The sequence below is a fragment of the Nothobranchius furzeri genome, chromosome 17 (assembly GCF_043380555.1).
Source record: "Nothobranchius furzeri strain GRZ-AD chromosome 17, NfurGRZ-RIMD1, whole genome shotgun sequence".
In the NCBI taxonomy this organism is placed as follows: Eukaryota; Metazoa; Chordata; class Actinopteri; order Cyprinodontiformes; family Nothobranchiidae; genus Nothobranchius; species Nothobranchius furzeri.
In genome coordinates, this window is record NC_091757.1 from 29,001,132 (window position 1) to 29,007,131 (window position 6,000).

Here is a 6,000-nt window from a genome sequence, read left to right on the forward strand (position 1 = left end):
TCTCCCAACATGATCACATACAGGCCAGCCTGGACATGCATCTGTGGCCAGAGCGTTCTTTTTCCATCTCTCCTGTTCTGCTCCACCTTTCCTGGTCCGTCTAGGTCCATTTTGCCTCTTTCTGCAGTGATGTCATGCAACGTCTGATTTACTATAATTTTATTTACAAATGTTTGTAAGCTTATAAATCTCAAAGTACACGACAGACATTAAAACACATAATAACTTTTGATTTAAATTAAAGAACAAAAACGGTGCAGTTCAGGGCATAAGGCAAAGCGAACTAAAAGAGCTGTTAGAGTTCCAGTCACTTCCATCCGAAGAACCATGAGCCGACCGGAAGGGCAGGAGCCTTAGGATCCTCGTAGGTAGTAGCAGCTAATGCAGGGCTTACGCATCAACGTCTATGCTCGACAGGCCTTGTGGGGCGTTTCATTGACTTCAGAAGTAAAAACAACTACACTGATTTTAGATGCACACTTACTAGTTTGTCTTGTAAGATAAACTTGTTTCCACCACAGCTGCTGTTGTCGTTATGAAGAGGTTTTCTATGGAACTTTATAAAAATATTCTCTGACTTCGAGAATCGTTCCAGTTGATTTTTCTGGATGCTGAACACAAGTGGAACGCACCAGGGAAAGCATCAGATCTGGAAACGCTAGTCACAGAGCCACACCTGTGACTTATTTATCCATTTGCTTTTGTTTTTTTACCATTGTTGCACTTTATGATCCAGGTTCTTCTTTTCTTTAAGCAAATAGAAAATTATTCACAACATTTGAAAAGCGACTTAATTCATGTTTTATGTCTAAACTTTCCCACAGGGTCATTTTGGTATTTTATTTTGTTCTAATGATTTGTTTTTACACAAAAATGGCTTTACAACAACACCGATCATGAGTGAAAAGAATGATTTTGTGTTTTCATTCATATTTAATGACAATTACCCTAAAAGCACATTACATTTGATTGCAGAAATAATTAATCAGGATACCAAAGAGCTGCTGGAATGGCTTTTCAAAAGGCTTGACTGCAATCTAATAGAAAATTTGTGTGCTGTGCCCAACAGCTAGGTTTATGCAGGAGGCTAACCATTTAAATAAATCCTATCATTTCTGTCAAGAATTGAATAAAGAAAATATCCATTCAGAAGCATGCCAGAACCTTGTTGGTAGATTCAAAAATGGTCGTTCAACAAAAATTTGTTCTGGATTAGGGTCAGGGTTGGTCTCATGAAAATATTTTAATAATATACTGTATCTACATATGCATGTGTGTGTGTGTGTGTGTGTGTGTGTGTGTGTGTGTGTGAATGATGTTTCAGAACAATGGTTGTTTGTTTTTATCAATGTACATAATGTGAAGTGAGTAACCCCAAAAACAGCTCTGTGCCCAGTTCTGTCAGGTTGGATGGTAAACGTTGGTAGACAGCCATCCAGGTCTCTCCAGAGATGCTAAACCGAGTTTAAATCAGGCTTCTGGCTGGGCCACAACAATCACAGAGCTGCTTTGAAGCAACTCCTTTGTTATTTTTGCTGTGTGCTTAAAGCCATTGTCATGTTCATGGATATGTATACAAACACTAGATGCCTCGTCCCCACTGTTCGCCAATGGGATGCAACGTAGGAACGTGGCGGCCATCTTACCTCAGACAGCTGCCTTTCTTGACTTTGGGGTGTATGGTGCATGTACAATTTAAATAACTCTAACTTGCTCAATTTTCAACTGATTTTCAAAAGGTTTGACTTGTTATAAACGCCAGAGATGTGTCTATGAAATAGGATGGTAAGCTACAGTAACTTAAAGTATACATAGCCTATTATTATATTAAATAGATCTATGTATATCTATCTATCTATCTATCTATCTATCTATCTATCTATCTATCTATCTATCTATCTATCTATCTATCTATCTATCTATCTATCTATCTATCTATCTATCTATCTATCATCTATCTATCATCTATCTATCTATCTGTCTGTCTGTCTGTCTGTCTGTCTGTCTGTCTGTCTGTCTGTCTGTCTGTCTGTCTGTCTGTCTGTGTGTGTGTGTGTGTGTGTGTGTGTGTGTGTGTGTGTGTGTGTGTGTGTGTGTGTGTGTGTGTGTGTGTATGTATGTTGGGGTTATTCGTAAATGAATAATTTCAAATCAAACCAAATCAAATCAAAGCTTTATTTATAAAGCGCCTTCAGCTACCCTGTCAGGAAGCCCAAGGCGCTCTAAGCTTTTACTTACTTTTTGGATTCTTCAATAAATTCTGTAAATATGAAAATATTTACTGATTTATTTCTTAATTAAGATATCCTTGGATAACTTCGGGGCACCACCCCTTTAATAGGGGAAAATGAATCCAAAACCTCTGGTTAGTCTGTCTGAAGTTCGTAAAATCCGTTTAGGAGCAGAGATTTTCAGCCAACACACAAACTCGCTTGAGACAAAGCTGAATTGAATAACATTTATTAACTGAATTTTCAACAATGAAATAATGAGAAATATTATATATGTGAAATAATCTGAGGTGGGGTAATCAAAATGGTGTTCAAGGTGTGTGTGTGTGTGTGTGTGTGTGTGTGTGTGTGTGTGTGTGTGTGTGTGTGTGTGTGTGTGTGTGTGTGTGTGTGTGTGTGTGTGTGTGTGTGTGTGTGTGTGTGTGTGTATAAAGGGGTTCTTTGTTCTGCTGACCACCAGATCAGCTCTGTGGAATGTGTAGGAGTATAAGCTGAGAGCTGACTTTCTCCTCAGATACAGTCAAAAGGAATTAGCTTGCACTTTAAACTCAAATCACAGTAAACTTAACTTCAAAACTTCAAAAAGATAAATAAACAACAAAAGATCACTCATAAATGAATATCTCTGATAGTTTATCAGCCTGGCCACAGCATAAACTATTTAAGACATTCATAATAATTGAACAAAACAGCTTACTCTTTAAGATGCTCCTATGGCGTTTTTGATACGAAGACGAGAGAACCGTCTGATAATTTGAAGCAATAGCGCAGTTTTATTGCTTGTTCTGAACTATAAGAAGAACGGAAGAACAGAGAGATAGAAAAAAAACTTTGAACGAACGAAAACAGCGAGGCGTCCCCAGATGTTCCAATCGTCGTTCTCCGTTGATTTGATGGTTTACGTTGCTTTCCAGCCAGGCCTCGCCTGAGTCCTGAGCCGTAACAGCGAGCGTGTCTTCACCGCCAGTTGGACTGGACAAAAGAACGATAAGTTTTGCTTTTCGCTGTAATTTATAGCAAACTCCATGCAGGCTTTCATGTGTTTCACACTGAGGAGAGGCTTCAGATGGGCCACTCTATCATAAAGCCCTGACTGGTGGAGGGCTGCAGTGATGGCTGACTTTCTACAACTTTCTCCCATCTTCTGACTGCATCTCTGGAGCTCAGCCACAGTGATCTTTGGGTTCTTCTTTACCTCTCTCACCAGGGCTCTTCTCCCCCGGTAGCCCAGTTTGGCTGGACAGCCTGCTCTAGGAAGGGTTCTGGTCATCCCAAACGTCTTTCATTTAAGGATTATGGAGGACACGGTGCTCTTAGGAACCTTTAGTGCAGCAGAGATGTTTTGTAACCTTGGCCAGATCTGCACCTTGCCACAATTCTGTCTCTGAGCTCTTCAGGCAGTTCCTTTGACCTCATGATTCTCATTTGCTCTGACAAGCATTCTTCTTCTTCTTCTTCTTCTTCTTCTTCTTCTTCTTCTTCTTCTTCTTCTTCTTCTTCTTCTTCTTCTTCTTCTTCCTTTGTTAGGCAGACTAGACACCTATTTGTTGTATAGCTGCCACAGCAACCTTTAGTTCACATCCAACAATGTTCACAACCTCGCATACACACCTACTTGACGTAAATAAGTCATCAGCACGCCCACACACCATCCGTCCTCCATCCTCAATATGGTTTGCAGACTAAAAACCCCCCACTCCCACAAAACCAAATGAGTGATCGGAACATTCCAGCAAAACATGTTTTACCATTTCCAGCACCCCACATTGGCACAGACCGTCAGCGTGCTTCCCTGCTATCAGGAGACCCCCCCAGAAGACAGCTATGGCCCAATCTCAGCCTCGTCAAGAACACGGAGTCTCTCCTCCTGCTAGCACGGGCAACCCCAGGAACCCCCACCCGATGCTGCAGATCATAAAAAGTCCTTCCAGTAACCCCAACATCTCACAAGGCCTGCCACAGGTCAAACACCACCTGACCCACCGCCGAGCAACATTCACACGCTCCCAACCCCACCTCCACATCCACCTCACAACTCAACAGCACCCCCTTAGCCAAAGTAATGACCCTCCACTCCCACATGAGCAGGAACCCACACAAAAAAGACTTCACACCCCAAAGCAAGCACTTCGTGCAACATCACCCTGATCCTCACCAGCAAGTCAGGCAGAGACCTGGATCATCCCCCCCACCAACGCCTCAAGATTAGCAGCAGAGTCAGAGCAAACCACACATCTTGTCGGCCGATGTTCCGCCACCCGCTGCAAGGCCCGCAATATCGCAATAAACTCTGCCGCAGATACGGAACAACAGTCTGTCATGCAACGACCTAAACCAAACCCCAAAAGAGGGACTCCCAACCCCACTGCCACTCTACCACTCTCATGATCCTTGGAGCCATCAGTATTGAGGTGCATGGACGAACCCCACGCCACCCTCAAAAACTCCATAAAAGCCCCGCCCCCCTGCCGCCCTGTGGTCGAGTCATAAAAGAAAAGTGCACTTCAGGAAACAACAGTAGCCAGGGCGAAACCTCAGGCCAAACCAAATGGGACTGTAGGAGAAAAACATACATATGTATTTGGGTGCTTTTAAAGCTTGATATACTACCCTATACTTTGACCAATATGATGTGAATTTCCATATAAATATGGAAATCCAGTCTGATTGGTCTTTGAATGTTTAACCAGAAGATTTAGAATTCTTTGTTTATTCAGGGATTGTCAGACATTTCGTATTAATTCAAGAAGAGAGTCAAGTTTATAAAGAGTAAGAAATTTATTTTCTAAACAATTAAAAACATGACAACTAGGACAACTTTATGTGATGATTGAATCTAAGTGGATGGAAGGTGAGGTGTGATGATGCGTGAATGTGATGTTATCGGAACCTTCGTATCTGGATAAACTGAGTTCTGAGTGGGAGTGAATTTGGTCTGCTATAAACTATAGTGATGGTTTATAAAACCACATCAGACGCAATCTGTGAGCCTACGTACCCTTCGTCGGAGACCCCCATGGTAGATCCGGGCTGTCAGGTAGTCGAATGGAACTTAAAGGTACCAAAGTCCGTGGGAGAAACCGCAGTACAACCAGACCGGTCTTGAGATGTCTGCAGGTCATCACAGTTGTTTGCGTCTTAAGCCGGGCGTACACTGTGCGACTTTTTCACTTTTTTGAGCCGATTTTCCAGTCGTGCGAGAAGCCACGACATCGGGGCGAGTTTTGCGCCGAGCGGTCGTGTAGTGTACAGGGGGTTACGAGAGGCGATTAACACCACGTGACCAGCCGCCGATCAGCAGTCGTGAGGTCGCAGGGACTTCTGGTGTGTTTAATATTTCGCTCGTCCCTCGTGAGGGTATCGCACTGTTGAAGCGGCGCTGCGAGCAGCTGCGAGCAGCTACGATCCAAAAAGTATCAGAACCGCTCACGGCGCATGCGCGCGCGATCCTGCATCAACGCTGGCCGGTCGCTCGCTATTTCCCTAATAACACACGCTGTTCGTTTTTGTTTCTACACGTTTTTTTTACTCACAAAGATTGTCAAGAAAGCGTGTTTGTCGTGTTCATGTCAAATTAAACTGATCACAAAACACAGATTTACTTTCTTTATTTCGTTTCCTCATCCAACCCCCATAAATCCCTGTGTGTCCTCCTGCAGCACTCCCGAAGGACAACAGGCAAGACAAAAAAGTCTGACGTGTTGAGTAAAAACTGCTATTTTTAGCACATTTTTAGGGCCGACGTGTTGCTACCAGACGTACAGTGTGA